At 48.5% G+C, this 15,899-nt stretch overlaps 1 long non-coding RNA gene across 1 annotated transcript; it reads left to right on the top strand.

Annotated features, from left to right (window-relative positions):
- Window positions 1-3,112: 3,112 nt before the first annotated feature.
- LOC111928633 (uncharacterized) lies at window positions 3,113-7,205 on the top strand. The gene is made up of 3 exons (XR_015276526.1): window positions 3,113-3,164; window positions 4,778-4,840; window positions 7,118-7,205. It is a non-coding gene; the product is annotated as an uncharacterized LOC111928633 (long non-coding RNA).
- Window positions 7,206-15,899: the final 8,694 nt, after the last annotated feature.

Here is a 15,899-nt window from a genome sequence, read left to right as displayed (position 1 = left end):
TGTCACTTGTCCCGCCAACAGCCCTCCTCAAAAAGTGCACATAAACCTCCAAGCTTTTTCTTTATTCTCCTTGCACTTGCAGAAGCAGATGCAAGCCCAGCATTTGGGCTGGTGCTGGGCAAACAGAATTGGTCTCCTCAAAGAGTTTCCTGCCTTTACCACCAGCCTGCAGCACGGAAGGAGTGGCCACAGCTCACCCCTGTGACAGGGAACAGAAGCATCTCAGCAGGCCACATTTCAGATGTGTGGTGTGGGATGTTTATTTTTTTTAACCAGTTCCATGGCTGCCACCTCTGCAAGGGCATCACATTCTGAGCATCTGACAAGCCAGCCTGGCTGGGTGTCTGTATCCTGAGGCAGGGGAGAGCCAGGGGCCCTCAGAGCATCTCCACATTCCCTGGAGTGCAATGGTGATGCCCTGAGCGCCAGGGGACGATGACAAACAGGACCCAGGCAGGGCCCCCACAGGTGTGCCTGTGGGAGGGCAAGCAGCAAACAGCTCTGCTGGGGTATTTTGGGCTTTTTGCTTTCAGCCCAGTGATCTGTGGGGCGCATCTCTGCTTGGCAGCAGCAACCATACAGCATCCATCTGCAAAAATACCCCAGCAAACAGAATCCCTCGCCCTCCCCCCGGTCTCTGTGAGCAGCATTCATTCCTTGCTCGCGCTGTAGATCCGGCATGCCGAGTCCTTTCTCCCCAAGAGTATTCTCCCTTTACAAAGCAAGATCATAAAGCAGTGACATAATCCAAGCTTGGCAAACACTTTTGCTGATGTTAAGCCAGTGCCTTTCGTGGTTCTCACTGCAGCTTTTGAGGCCATGATATACACGGCGCAACCAGCTGATTAAATGTGCAGGAGCCTCCCAAGATACCATTTCATCCGAAACGCTGACATTTATATTTGACTTCCAATAAGTGTGGGGTGCTTTTTTTTAATTTTTATTTTTAATTAGTTCTCACAAGGGTGGGAGTCAGACGCAGCTACACAATGAAGTTCTCCATAGAATAGGTATGATTCAACCAGATGACTCCTGGCCAGACTTCCTAACCCATGTACCTTGCAGCAGAGCCTCAAAGCCAAATTAATTAGAGGCCACCCACAAGTAGATGTGATTCTGTGTAGGTGAATCTCTTTGCCCATTCATTCCCTACCACATCTGCTGAGATCTCAACATTCATGCTAAGGGTGAGTGGGAGGGCTCTGGTGCTAAATAAATGACTCGATTAGTTTCGTTTTGGCACCAAGACTTAGCCAGCCAGTGGGGCTGAGTAGTAAACAATAGTAATGTGGAAAAAAAGTTTAAGAAAAAAAAAAAGCAGCATATATGATGCCTCAATGAAGAGGTGTGATTGTTGGCAAAATGTGTCCCATTTGAGTTTATGGGATGTACAGAGTCTTTTTATTAGGGATACTTTTTGCTATTAGTATAATAAAAAAGGACCAATTGTTTCTGCCATCTGAGAAAACTCTTGGTGGAACAGGCAGAAATCCAGGAATAATTAAGAAAATAATAGTGCACACCCAACAAGAAAAACAGTATTTGTTTAAAGATGAAGTCCCTCTAGAATACTTGGTAGTGATTGTGTTTCTTTCAAAAGAGGGGGAAAAACCCTTCTAAACGAAAAGCAGCAGCCATCAGCTCATCTCTAAGATCTCAAGTGGAAAAAACGTGGGGCTGTAATCCCCCTCAGTGGTGAGGCTTTTTCCGTTTTCATCACTCTTATCAGCCTTTGCAAGTTGCAAAATAAAAGTGTTTTGCCCCTACATGTTTCCATCAGAGGATCAGAAGCACTTCACAAAGCAGAATTAATTGAGCTTCACTGCTCACCTGTGAGAACAGAGCAATTATTTAGCAACAGGGTTAGGGGTTTTTTTTGCTCTTTGGGGTGGGGGTAGAAATAAAAACTGCAGGAATAATTCAAATCCACCAGGCCAACAAGAGACTTGGTAGCTTTAACCACTTCCAATGGTGAGTGTGACAAACCTGCAAGTTTCTGACCACCAGATCTGCGTTCTCCTTTTGGAAGGGAACATTTTGCCTCAGCATCACTTTTCCCAGGCCTCAGCTTGCCAGGCTCCCCACCAGCACAAACCACCATTCTCCCAAGTTCTGACTCCTCACATTTGAAAGTCTCTGGAAAACCAGAGACTGTCTCCAAAGAGCCCATCCTCCCTGCCAGCGTGTCATGGTGCCGTCGCACACCCAGGATGTGTGCTGTGGGTTCCGAAATCCTGCTCCCATTGCTCCTGTGTGACTCCAGGCAGCTCATAAGGCTGCACCGGCTGGATGTGGGAAAGCCTGCAGGTCGGAGAAATGCAGACTGAGAATTAGTGTTTGTGGAGAACTTAGTATCACAGTAATGGGGAAAAAAAGAGAACGATCTTAAGTCTCACTCTGATGTCGTGTGAGTGCATGGACAGAGCCGCACACTGAGTAACAAGACTGTTACCCAAGCAGGGCTGGAAAAGCAACATCCCTTTTCAGGCTGGGTTATAACAGGCCATAAACCCGCGACGGAAAAGACAGAGGAACGAATCGGTTCGCACGAAGGGCGAAGTTGAGCTTCCCCACCGCTCCCGTGCAGCTCTCGTGTTTTACACACATCTGTTTACTCTTTCCCTAATTGAGGTTTTTTCTCTGCACGCGGCTTTCGGCGGCTGCAGGGTCGCGGCGGTCCCGGCTCGCGGGCCCGGTCCGGGGGCAGGTGGATCCTGTCCCCGGCGCTCGTGGCCCCACAGCCCGGGCAGCCCGGGAGCCCCGCAGCCCGGGGAGCCCCGCAGCCCCGCAGCCCGGGGAGCCCCACAGCCCGGGGAGCCCCGCAGCCCGGGGAGCCCCGCAGCCCGGGGAGCCCCGCAGCCCGGGCAGCCCCACAGCCCGGGCAGCCCCACAGCCCGGGCAGCCCCGCAGCCCGGGCAGCCCCACAGCCCCACAGCCGGGGAGCCCCACAGCCCCACAGCCCCACAGCCCCAGCCAGGCCGCGCATCGGCCGCCGGGCGGTCCCGCACCATCGCCACCCCGCCCCGCGCCGCGCCCAGCCCGGCCCGGCCCGCCCCGGCGGGCGGTGCTGCGGCCGCCCCCGCTCCCAGCAGCCTTTGCAGCCGCCTACAATGAAATTTGCGAAGTTTTTTCGGTTTCGGCGCCATTTTCGAGTGGACTCGGAGGTGAGGAGGGAGGGCGGGCTGGGCGGCGGGGCCGGGGCGCGGCGCGGGGCTGCCGGCACCCCCCGTGCCGTGTCCCCGCTGAGGGCAGCACGGCCCGGCCCGGCCCGGCCCCGCGGGACGGACACGCGGGACGGGGCTCGCTGGGGGGGCTCGGCGGGACCCCCTCCCGCCGCTGCCCCGTGGGCGGGGTCGCGCCGCTCCCCGCGGGGCACGGCCGGACACGGGCCCGGCCGAAACTTCGCGGGAGGGGGCGACAAAGAAATGAAAAAAAACCCCAAAAATCCCAAACAAGCCGCCCCCCCAAAACTTAAAAAAACTTTTTAGGGGCGGGGGAGGGTGGGGAGCGCGGCAGCACCGAGAGCCCCCCCCGGGGGAGCCGCCCCGCGCCGCACAAAGGCGGCCCGGGGGCCCGGGGGGGCCGTGACGCAGCGGGCGGTGACAGCGGGGGGGACCCGGGGGGCGGCGGGCGGGGCCCCCCCGGGCCGTGGGTGCGGGGCCGGTTCCCACGTGGGTGCGGGGCGCCCCAACACCCCCCGGCTGCCTTTTCCTCACTTTTTTTTTTTCCTCTCACTATTAATAATTTTTTAATTATTTTTTATTTTTTTCTTTTGAGCCGCGCCCGCCCCCCGCAGGTGGGGCTCGGGGTTGATTTTTTTCTTCTTCTTCTTTTTTTTCTTTTTTTTTTTTTTTCCCGTTTCCCTCTTTTTTTTAAAGCGAACGCGGGGACCCGCGGGCTGCCGGCCCGGCGCGGAGTCTGCGCGCCCCCGCACGTAAAAAATAGTTTTATATATTTTTTAAAAAAAATACTAGTATTTACCAAATACCAAAGAATAATTCGCCGAAATAATTTAAAATCTTAAAGAAAATCCAATTGGCAGCCAGTTTTTGCTTTTTTTCTCCTTTCCCTCCTCGCTGGTTGCTCGCTTTGTACAGGAAATTTGAATATCCTGGCAAGAGCCAGCTTCCCAGGGCAGCCTCGCAGTGCTCTGGGAGCTGCAGTGATGGAGCATGCACAGCACTGGGACTTTTCCCTTTCTAATTGATCCTACATAGAATATTTTTCCCGTATGTGCATCAGGTATATAAAGACAATTTTTTTATGTTTGGATAGTGAGTTTTCCAAGGTTAAGTCATTAATTGCTCACCTCAAAAAACAGGAATTTTGCTTGTGTGTCTTATGTGTGTTAAGTGTAGGTGAGGGACCATCTGCCAAGTTTCATCATCTTCTATTCTGAAGAAATCCAAAGAACTCACCGGCAACTGCAAAAGTCTGTATTTAGTTAATTGACTTTGGTGGGAAATACATTAAAACTAATCTGCTAATGCACTAAACGTTAAAGAAATATAAGAGGGAAGCTTTAAGTAATGCTTCAGGCAAACTGACCCAAATCGAAAAAGGAAAAAAAAAAAAAAAAAGTCAGTGTGCCTGTTATGTTTTGAATTATTATCTGACCAAAAAAGAAATAGGTTTTTTGTTTGTTTTTTTCCTGTTCTTAACAAATAAACTTTATAGGAACCGGGCTTCCAGATCTGCCCCTTGTTTAACTGGATGAGATGACAATGCTAAAACTTGGAAGTAACAAAAAGCATCATACTTTTCTTCTCCTCAGCAGTGTTGAGAAAAAGCTGTGGATCCTGGAATTTTACAGTGGATTTTACTGGTTTTCTGGAGTGCTGTAAGTTGAAGTCTTGTCCCGCAGGCCTTTCCGAGCGCCAGTAGCTCCCTGTCCCACTAACACCCCCGTCTTGGTAAACACAGCTGATCCTGCTGGTAACAGTGTTAGGCTCGAGTTTCACATCGAGTGAAGTTAACGAATTCATTTTTTGCGTTATTTGAATCTGCCCTTTGTAGCTGCAGTTTGGTTTCGGGTGTTCGGCCCCACCTAAGAGCGCGTCGATGGCGTGTGGTTTAGCGCGGGGAAGGTGCGCCGTGCTGCGAGGAAAACGTGCTGGGGTTTATACGAACCGTGTGCTGCCTCCCTGACCCTTTTACGGGCAAATTAGTGAGGGGCAAAAAAAAAAAAATTATTTTTGATGAAGCGCGTGAGGAACGACCTGCTCTCACATGGCTTCGGCAAGAACAGGGAGGAAATACATTTTCTGCGTTAATTTTGTTCCCCCAGGAGTGAGTCCTGGCTGGGCAGAGCAGCGATTTGGGGTGATGGGGAGATGCGCTGTGGGTGCCGCGCAAATGAAAGTAACTCGGCTGTGTGCGGTTCCCACGTCCGACTGCTCGGCTCCTTCACAGCCCCTTCTCCTCCCGCAGCCCTCGCTCGCCTTCCGCAGCTCTGCGAGGCAATTCCTGCCGGGAGCGCGGAGCTGGAGCCATGTGGTGGCTGTCGATCAAGCGCCGGGTCTGATCCCAGCTCTTGGCCACATCTGTAAATATTCGGACGTGACTTTTGGTTAAACCTCATTGTTCAAAAGGAGGCAGCGACGAAAGTGTTGGGATTTTTTCAGAGCCAGGCAGATGTGAAGTGTTCTGGTGGTGTTACTCACACCCTTATTTTCGTTTTGTCACCATAATTTTGCCTCCCTAATGAGCACCCTGGACCTTCAGCTGTAATGAGATGATTTACTTTAGCCTTTTTGTAAAATAATCAGTGCCTTTTTATTTTTCCCAATTGTTTCGAATGAGAACAATGACTTCAGGATTTGTTTGTGCATGTCTCCTAGAAAACTGTTGGATAGCAGAGCTGGGGATTTTATTCCTATTTTTTTTTCTATATATAGGAAATGCTTAATATTTATTTGTCTGAGCTCACCTAACCCTGAAGTGAGTGGGTCAGTAAAGGCTCTGTATGCAAATCTGTCCTGTCATGGGCTCCTGTATTTATTTCCTTTCGTTTCCCATGGTGCTCCTTCTCACATTTTTTACCTTCTCTTTTTTTTCTGGTTAGTGTCAGTGGGGAGAGATGAGGTTGTATTTTAAGAGAATCCAGTATTTCAGAGGGAATTTGTTACGGTTTTGTGTGTGTGATTGGAGCGGGGGGGGTGTTTTCTATTTAATTACCCAATATACTTTGGCAAGCAGAAGTTGCATTGTTTTGTGAATTGCATTAATGGTTTTCTGCATGTTCAAATTCCCCAGTTATTTGGGGGATTTAATTAAACCTCTGTAGGTGGCTGGCTTACGTAGATGACAGGTAGAAGTTTCTATTTCTAGAAAGACTGGTGCACACACTGCGGGCGTGGAGCTCTTGGCAGCAGAAGGGCTGTTGCAGTGCTTTTGCATTGAAATGGAGCTTTTGGGGCAGTTCTTCTCATGTTTGGGGTTACCAGGAAGCAGGACACCCCTGTTCCTGGCTGTAGCAGGGTGCTGCTTGGAAGTTTAAGGTGCTTCTGGGATGCTGCTTCTACCTTACAGTGAGAGAGGGAACTTGTGGTGCCACCACAAAAGCATCAACCCCCAAACAGCCTCTCTGCATCTTACCTCCTGTCCTAGGCCTGGTTTATCTCCTAAACCAGCATAATTAAGATGTTTCCTTTGTTTCTGGTCTGCCAGGACCGGTGGAGTTGTTCTTGCTGCTGCTTCAGGGAGGAAGGTGCTGGCCATGGTTGTGCTCAATGGCTTTCCCACCTGCCCAGAGCTTCCCCTGTTTTTTCTGGCTCATCCCTCCTTGCTGTACAGCACCTGGGTTATGATTTGGGGTTACCACTGTGTGCCTTGGGTGCCGCTGACCAGAGTCACACTGAGCCAGTGGTGCCAGTAGCCGCAGCTGCAGGCATGGGGAGGATGGAGAGAGGAGGGATATGGTTACTCTGCTGCACAGTCTGCCCCATCTGGAGCTGAAAACTTGATTTATTTATTTTTTTCTTCTGCAATTTTAAAAATACTTGCACCTGTCTGTGTGTGCCTTGGAAGGGGACCTGCCCAACAGCCCTGGTCCTCCCTCCTGGAGTTGTCCCTCGCTGCCAGCACCTCTCAAACCCTTTCTGTTGTTGCTTTGTAGCTCCTACTGAAGCAGTGATCTGATTGTGTCCAGAGGGTCTGTGCAGGAGCTGATGTGCCTGTGTTCAGAGGTGAGTTGGGAAGGTAAGCTCATGTCCCACCTGCTCCAAAATACCTGCAGCATCTGCATCCCTCTGGGTAAGTGCAGCTCCCTCTGACCCTTCTTGGGCACTGCAGGTAATACCTTGGAGATTTTCAGGTGAACTCAAATTACCCTGTTCAGCTGCCAATTTCTGATTTAAAGCTGGGTTTCCAAAGCACAAACTAAGTGTGAAAGAAGCTGAAGTGAGAGATGGGATAGTTCAAACATGGAACTATCTATTGCATAAAATATTGATGCTGTCACCTCATAAATGTACTTATTTTCTCAGATATTTCACTGCCTATCCCAAATTTCCAGTTACCCAATACTTGGCGTGACTGTTGATTTTCCCTCTCTGCTGGAGGCTGGTGGAAGTGTATTGGACCCTTGCTTTGAAAAATCCTCCTTACTGAAGAGAGATTTTGCCCTTGTTGTTGAACTAGTCAAAAGTCTGGTTTATATAAATGTAAAAACATTAATTAAAATGTCAACCTCAAGCACCATCAAAATGGATTCTAAAGCTGAACGTGTTTGCTGTTGCTTTTTTCTTTGGGATTCATTTGAAGAGATGAAAGAAATAAGATTGCACAGGTACAGTCAAGTAAAACATTGTTACAGAAGTAATTAATGGTAATATTATGTGGGGGGTTGTTTTGATTTAGCTGGTACAGTGTAACACTGGGTATGTGTTTCCTTTGCAGCAAGTAGCAGCTGCTCTTTAGGGAGTTGTCTGGTGCTGTCAGTGTTGAGGACACTGAAGTGGTGAAAATACACTGCTTTTTTTGTTGAAAAATGTTTGATTTCAATTTTAAAATCACTTGGCATGGGTCACAAGAGCTTTTGAAATCCCTATTTTTAAGTTTCCTAAAGAAGCAGGGACTCGGTGGCGCGTTGGGTGCGAGGGGATGGCACAAGAATTCAAACCCAAGGCGTCATTTCTGACATTGTTCAGGTTTTTTTGTGATGCTGCTTTTTAAGAAAATGAATTGAAGGAAGTTGTCACATAACGGGAGGGGGGGGAGGTTGAAAGGAAATACAAAAAATATCAGTCTGTTTGCATGGCTCCTGTGCAGCCCAGGCAGGCTGGTGTGTAAGTGCCACTGGCAGCTGCCTTCTGCAGGGCTGCAGCCTCTCCCTGCCCTGCTCTGGTGCTTTCTGCTCTGCTACAGGCAGGAAATGTGATGAAGTTCCAGAGATCTTTAGTTTCTGGTCATATAAGGTTTGTCCATTCACATGGTAAATAAGCATCATTTAATCTTTTTTAAAAAAAAGGATTTTTTTTACATATCTCAAAAGTCAAATTGAGCTGAATAAAGATATTTTAAGGAAAATTTAACAGGTTTCAACTGTTGGAATATGGATTTATCAGAAATACTAACATTGTGACTTCTGGAAAATCCTTGATGTTCAGCATCACCTAGGAGGAAAGTACAAGGTAATATTTCCCCACAGACCAGTTGGAAGAGCTGGGAAGTTCTGCAGGCTCTTCACAGTAGCAAAAGCAACTACTAAGTGTGATTTGGGGTTGGGGGGAACAGTTAATTTCTGACCTTGTTTCTGAAACTGGTTTCTTTGCACTGTATAACTGCTTGTTCTCTTATAGTTACAGACTGTCTGATAGCACCTGTGAAGAAAAGAAACCCTGTCCTGTGGTGGTAATGCATGCATGTTAAATGTCTTCATTGTAGAGTGTTCTTCAGTTCTTTATATCATGGTTTAAAAAAAAATTACATATATATATATTCAAAATACCATTTGGAATGTCAACATTCAGTGGGCTTTGAGGAGATGTAGCAGCACATCATGGTTTGTAGGGACAAGGAGATACAGACCATTCTGGGCTGCCTCATTACCTCAAGGATAAGACAAGAAAGTGAGCTTCTGGTTATCATAGATGTGGAAGCTAACACATTCCCATGTATCTCATTAGTTCAGGTATGTGTAGACACGTTCTCTTGGTGCTTGTACTGTGCACATCCTTTGCAGTTACAGATACATCCCTGTGAGCTCGTGTGTCTGGCCCTGCAGGCAGGAAGGACTTGTAGCTCCTTTTTGTTCTCCAACATGGGCATGACCACATCCTATACTACATCTACTCCTCAGCTATTGCTCTTGGGTCCTTTCCCTGGCAAAGGATTGGCCAAGGGCCCTTGCCCTGTGTTTGGGGCAGAGAGGGGGGTCTGGAGGCCATGGAGAGCTGTCAGCAGTGCTCTAGCAGCACGTAAATACTGGAGTTTGGGATTGCCTGTTGCTCTCCAGTATTGCATTGCTGCTTTAGTGAGGCTGGAAATCGGTCCCTGCCGCATGAGCCGGGGCTCTGGCTCTTGGGGTCCCTCCGTGGCACCCCCACGGTGCTTCCCACACTGCCGGGGGCTCTGGGCTCCCACCCCAATAAACCACTGCGGAGGCAGCAAACAACGAGGGCTTGGTGTCGTGAATGGGGAAGGGGCAGGGGCTGCACCCAGCACTGCCCCAGGGTACCAGGGGTGGAGGGAGCAGGGAGCACTTCCCGCTGTCCAGGAGATGGTGAGGAGCTCTTCTCTGGGCTCTGGGGGGAGGGAGGACCTGGGGCTGCACAGGGGCAGTGGTGGCCCCTGGGTGTGCCCTATTCAGAGCCTGGGGAGGGGGTGTGGGGGACATTGGGGGGATGCAAGGGCTGGTGGGAACCAGAGCTTCAGCTGGGTGAGAGGGACACTCATTTGTGCCTGGGGTGCTCCTGGGGAAGCCCTGCTGAAGGAACCATCATCCTTCCCCAAATTTCTGCAGCTGCCCCAGCCTGTGTCAGGACACCCCAGCTCTGGTACAGCTGGCATAGGGGGCCTGCCAGTGGCAGCATCTGGCACCACTTGGGCCATGGTGGAAAGAGTTTGGACCACCTGAGGATTTGCTTGGAGACCCACCACTCCTCCAGAGCTGTCCCAGCCCCATGGTGAAAGGTTTTTCTGTAATATTGCACCCCTTTGAGGCTTCCAAACCCTGCTGGAATAGACAGGAGGGCCACCACGGAGATCAGGGATGCTGCTGGGAAGGGCTGGGGTGGTGCCTGCCTGGTCAAGATTCATCTGCTATGGTGTGAATGAGCTTGTCGGTCCTGCCAGTGATTGTGCATCATTAACAGCCCCGATCCAGCAGCCTCCTGGTGGTTGTGAATTCCAGAACAGTTGTTTTTTTCAGCTATTTTCAGGAATTCCTACATCACAGCCAATAGTTGTAGGGCAGGGGGAAATTCTCTTCCTGATTTACAGCTGCACTCCCTGCTCCTGCTCTGTGCAGGGAGTGTCAGCACTGTTGGAACATAGGCACAGGCACCCCTGGACCACCAATGTCTCTGGCCTGGGGCAGTGCAAGGGGGGTGTGAGTGGGGAGGAGCAGCTTTTAAAAGCCTTTGCCCTCAGAAGGGACAATCTCTCGATGTTTGGGTGCACAATTGATGCATTCTAAACCTGGAATACCAGACGCTGGTATTCCACTTGTTTCTGTAGAATGGTTCATTCCCACTCAACAAGTCAAGTCATTAATTGCCATGTACCACACTGCTTTCCCTCAGGAAAATAACTTGGTGAATTACTTGGTCAACAGAGAAATTGGTCAATAAAGTTGGTAATTGTCTGTACATTTATATTAATTTTGCATCACTTTTTTTTTTTTTTAAGGAATGTTTCTACTGATATTTATAGGTGGAATATAAGATTTAAAATTGCTTTTAGTTTTTTTGGGCTATTTCTGTTGTGGTCAGTTTGATTTTTCTCAGCTAGGAAAAGACATTTTCACCGTGTTCACAAACTGAAGACTCCTGCTAAAACTGCTTTCAGGTGTCAGTCTCCTGCAGGATCAAAATGGGAATAATGGGAGAGTAAAAGCACTGCAGAGTCTGCGGGGCAGCAGACACAAATAAAATATAGAGGTTAAATGAAGGCAATAGGATCCCAGGGAAATGCACCCCTGGAGGTGGCTGTGCAGGGCAGCACAGGCTGTGGCAGTGATGGATGTGCCAGAACTGGGGCACGGGGGTGTCAGGAGCAAGGGCTGAGGGTGCAGGATGGGGCTCCTGCCTGGCTCCCAGGACCTTGTGTGTCCCCACAGATACTTCAGGATATTGCTAATGATTAATACAGAAAGTCCAGGGTGCAGGGGGGGCAGACATCCAGCTGTGCTTTTCTCTCTGAGAAGCTAGGGAGGCACCTATCCTTTTTTTTCCTGAGATGTAGAAGTTTGCCTTTGACACAAGTGCAAGTTGACTTCCATAATAAATTTGAGCACAAACCACTTAGAAAAAAACAACACTAAATGCCTTTGCTGAGCATCCCTGGGCTGACCAGTGCCCCTCAGACCCACACTGCAATGCTTTGAGGCATCTGCAGAGGGGCAGCAGCACAGGCAAAGCAGCCTGGTAAACTCTGTGTAGGATAAGGCAAGATGTGCTTTTTTTGTTTAAATGTGAAATCTGCTGCATCAGGAATGCATGTGACCACTGTAGAGGAAGAGTCTTTGAGTTCCCTCAGTAGTTTTTGCTGTGATTTTATAAACAAGTTGGAAGGCAGCAGTTCCCTGCGGTGGGTAAATACGTGCTGCACATCGTCACAGCACTACATGGCTGCTGGGCTTAGAGGGCAGTCATTAAACAAGTCTCTAATTCCCACGTTTCTACACCAATCTTATTATTTTTTTTTTTTAAATTTACGCCAGACCAAAATTCTCCCACTTACTAAGACTCTTATGTTGCTCTGCTCACAGTACCAGGTACCTCCATTAGAGGTGGTGTGGGTGTCAAATGAGGTGTTGCAGATTCCTGTAAACACTGGAAAAGCAACCCAAAAAGCCACCTTATCTACCTTCAGCATTTTTGTTCATCTCCTTTGATGCAGAAGGAATTTTTGGCAAAGGTTGGCAGCTCATTGTGGTATCCAACATTATCTTGCTTTTCCTGCACTTCTTGCCCACCCACCTCATCTGCTTTTCCCCAGCTCACATCCAGCGTGTTGGGAGCTGGGACTGCCTTTGGCAGGTGTTAGTGCAGTGCACAACAGCCACTCCCAGTGCCTGATGTTAATGACTTCAGGTCCTGCTCTTTGCACTACAGAGACCTTTCATGTGTCTCATTCTGTCTTTGCGGGGTAGCAGACCCTGGCTCAGTACCCAGCTGTGCAGCTGCCCCCAGTGCAAAGCTGCACAAAGAAAAAAAATCTTGGGTTAAATTAGATGTGGCAGATATCAGCCACATGGCAAAACAGAAGCCAGCTCACCTCTCCCATGAGGGTTTGCTAAAGTGACAATGATGACCAGTGCAAACGATGGCTCTGACACCCTCATGACACAGTGGTTCCTGACAACAAACTCACCAAATGGAAGAAAAACACAAATTCAAGTGTTTTATTTTCTGATGCAAGATGTTGCTCTCCACAATTTCTCATGTAAACCCATCCTTGTGGCTGTTCAAGTAACAGGATACTGAAGTTTACTCAAACCGTGATTCAAGCAGAGCATATATTCATTTATAAACTGTCCAGGGTGAGTTCTCATACCATATAGTCGGTGAGAGAAAATAGCTTCCCCCTCATACTGAAAAGAAATTATTTGGGTGTGCAGGACTGATGTGCCAGGTAAGGTCTGATGGTTGGGAGGGGACTGGAGGTGTGGAAGGTGCAGCTCGTCAAGAAGGGAATTGTGATTGTGCTATACTAGAAAGCACAGGGTGTTTTCTTTGTGGAGTTTACACCACAGAAGATATTTCTACCCCGTATTTTCTCTTCTCTGCTGCAGGGTATTTTGGGCTTTGTGAATGGAGGAGAAAAATTTGTCATGAAAAGAAACGGGAGGAAAGATCTGATAAAGGCACATCAGTGAACATTTGGAAGGTCTCTCACACACACACACACACACACACCATTACCCTGCTCCTCCCTGCCTTAGGGTTGGCTTAGTCACGTCCCAGTTCCTCAGATGGGAAACAGGCAAGTGGAGCATCAGCACCGCAGCTCTGGCGCTTCCCGGACGCGCAGGAAAGGCAGCACGTTCTGTCGATCCCAGGCAGTCTGTTCCTGCGAGAAGGATTCTATCCCTCTCCAACCCGCGGGACAGCCAAGCCAACCCTTTGTGTTTCTGCCAGCCCTGCCCCAGCTGCCCGCAGCCCGCGCTGGCCGAGCTCCCAGCGGCACAGACGGAATTCCCTGCGGATCCGGGGGCTCCAGGGGCAAAGCCAGCCCCACAGCGCCATCCACACCCCTTCCCTCGGGCACAATCCACGGGGGACACGGGGCTTTCCGTGGCCGGGCTGGAACAGGCGAACTAAACGAGGTTATTTCACTGCCACGGGTAGCAGAATATCGTGGGAAAAGTACATTTTGCTTAAGTCTCCAAAAATCAACTCTGTAGCATGCCCGCTGGTGCTGCTGAGATTTCAGGATTATAAATTGGGCGCAGATGAGCTACCCAAGAAGCCACCTAAGAAAACTGGGGCTGGAGCTGGAAATACCTGATTCCTTATTTATACAGACAGACAGGATCTACTGGGGTATTTTCCTGATTGTGAAGGGCTGGGGTTGGGAATCACAGTTTCTGAGAGGACACTGGGAATCCCCTCACACAGCCCTAATGCCCAGAGCTGTATCCTACAGGTACCGTGATTCGCTACAGTTCACCTGGAGATATGCAGGAGACACACGAGCGTTGGTTCCCTTCTGGTTACAGTGGGGACAAAATAAAGATGCCACTAATAATAATTGTTAGACAGACACCAGCCTCTTCCTGGAGCAGGTTAATCTACCTGCACCTTGGTTTATTCACCATCACTGGCCTGTCTCTCCTACCTGCTTCCACAAGGATTTCCCCCTCCCAAGATGAAGTTTCAAATCATCACTTGGTGTTTGACTGGAGCAGAGCCCCCACACAGAAGGGCCTTTGCAGCCACTCAAATGCATCCCCAACACACACCCTGCACCAGGCTTTCATCACCTGGCAGTTACCAGCACGACCCCTCTCTCAACTTCTCTAGGGATGAAAACCCTCACAGTCAGTTCTTGGATTGTGCTGAATCTTTGTGCTTTTCTGGCCCTACCCTCTTCACCTTGGTGCTGCAGAGCTCACTGGGTACTGGCAACTGTACAGAGATGCAAGTGTTTTCCCTGTCAGAATACTCATCAAACTACATCTGCTTGAGTAATTAAATACTAGAACAATTAAAAAAAAAGAAAGAAAAAACCAGACCACAGTGTCTCAGCTTATGAAGGTGCTTGCCAAGAGTGGAGATCTGATCTTGCAAGGTGCAACCTGCTGCACAGGAATGAAAGGCAGACATTGGGCAGGGCAGACAGTCCTTTAATGACTCCTAACCAGCCCTGTGTAAGCACTGTCAGCTCCTCGCTGCTGGATTAGCTCCTGCTTGACAGGATTGTCGTAGCATAAGAGACAATGAAACACCACCATTTAATCAGTCAGGATATACAATTACAAGGCAGCTCAAAGATCCTTATATGCCTCAGTTTTCAAAACCAGGATTGCAAAAAATAAAAGCCCTGAGTGAAGTGCGAGCTCAGTTCACAGAGAGACTTTTCATCGCATTTCTGTCTCAGCTACCAAAATGTACAGAAATGCCAGATGTCACAGGGAGAGACAGTGTAGCAAAGCCTATAAATATTCAAAATTATTTTTCCAGCATACATTTGTGATTCATAAAATGTGGAACTCTAATGAATTTCAAATGCCACATAAATGTTGAAATACAAGATATTCCTTTGTGCTTTCATAATGCTTTAACAATATATGTCTGGGTCGTATAAAGCTGGTGTTGAACTTGCAAAGGTATGACTAAACCCCCAGTCTTTTAACTAAAATTACCAAATAAAAAGTAACAATTTCAAAAGTAGCAGTTTCAATGTTTTTTAAGTGAGGATTTATCTTCCTGTTGTGTGCACACAGCTGCTGTGAAAGGCTGCAGTAGATAGAACTATCCTAGCAAGGGTAAGGGAGGAGGTAACCTTTTATCTAAACAATTTTCAAACAAAAGCTTTTGAATAAGGAATCTCTCTGTGGTGATGGACTTGATCTGACAAGCACCTGTGTGAAGTGAAAAAACCTCTGTGTCTGTTGCACAGCACCTGAAATGTGGGAGCATTCAGTAAGATTTTAAGTATAGACCATTTCCATCAGACACAGGTGGTGTGATAGAAGCAGATCTGTGTTGCCCCAGCATCATCCCTGGGGCCAGTGTGGCTCAACAGCATCTTCCCAAACCTCTCCTGTGACCACACAGTCCGTGCAGTTCCAACCCCTGTCCCCCAAGCCACCAGGAATTCCTCACTCCAGCTACAGTTTGAAAGATAAACCTCCTGTTATGATTTAACCCCTCCTCTCTTTCCCAAATCACATCACGTGAGTAATTGCCTTAACCATGACCGGAAAACCTTTCAGGAGACAGGGTATTTCCTCTTCTTGAAGAGGCACTGCATATTATTGCAACAAATTCTTGAACAGGCAGATACACAAAGGTGATTTAAGACAAATCCAGAAATACAATCAGACTTTGTAGTGCACTGGAAGAAAAGCCTGCAGTATAATAATGATCAGCGTTCTAATATTTGTTAAAGGTAATTCCAATTTACAAACAGATGTCCCAGAAATGTGGTCATGTGATGTGAATTACATTGTGTAAATTTATATTTTAGGTCTGCTATTACCATCATTAATACTAGGTCAGCTGTAACTG

This window comes from Cyanistes caeruleus, chromosome 14 (genome assembly GCF_971803275.1).
Source record: "Cyanistes caeruleus chromosome 14, bCyaCae1.hap1.1, whole genome shotgun sequence".
Classification (NCBI taxonomy): domain Eukaryota; kingdom Metazoa; phylum Chordata; class Aves; order Passeriformes; family Paridae; genus Cyanistes; species Cyanistes caeruleus.
Note: the sequence above shows the minus strand (reverse complement) of the source record. Positions and strands in the feature narration are given on the sequence as shown.